General features: G+C 51.6%; 1 protein-coding gene across 3 annotated transcripts in view; it reads right to left on the bottom strand.

The window, feature by feature from the left end:
• CANX (calnexin) overlaps window positions 1–519 on the bottom strand; it is a 36,153-nt gene that overhangs the window by 4,871 nt on the left and 30,763 nt on the right. The gene's annotated exons all lie outside the window — the stretch shown is intronic.

Genomic DNA, 519 nt, shown 5'->3' with positions numbered 1-519 from the left:
CCCCCCCCAGACTCTCAAGTGCTGGGATTACAGGCTTGAGCCACCGCGCCCGGCCAATTATTTTTTTTAAGAGACAGGATCTTGTTGGGTGTGGTGGCTCACGCCTGTAATCCCAACACTTTGTGAGGCCCAGGTGGGAGAATTGCTTGAATCCGGGAGGCAAAGGCTGCAGTGAACCAAGATCACACCACTGCACTACAGCCTAGGCAACAGGGCCAGACCACATCAAATAAATAAATAAGTAAATAATAAATCAGCTGGGCATGTTGTCCCAGCTACTTGGGGACGGGGGAGGCTGAGGTAGGAGGATCACTTGAGCCTATAAGTTCGAGGGTGTGGTGAACTGTGATTGTGCAATTGCACTCCAACCTGAATGACAGAGTGGGACCTTGTCTTAAAAAATAAAAAAGAGGCCGGGCGCGGTGGCTCAAGCCTGTAATCCAAGCACTTTGGGAGGCCCAGACGGGCGGATCATGAGGTCAGGAGATCGAGACCATCCTGGCTAATACAGTGAAACCC

Source organism: Colobus angolensis, unplaced genomic scaffold (assembly GCF_000951035.1).
Source record: "Colobus angolensis palliatus isolate OR3802 unplaced genomic scaffold, Cang.pa_1.0 Scaffold404, whole genome shotgun sequence".
In the NCBI taxonomy this organism is placed as follows: Eukaryota; Metazoa; Chordata; class Mammalia; order Primates; family Cercopithecidae; genus Colobus; species Colobus angolensis.
The sequence above is the reverse complement of the archived record's forward strand: the minus strand, read 5'-3'. Positions and strand labels throughout refer to the sequence as shown.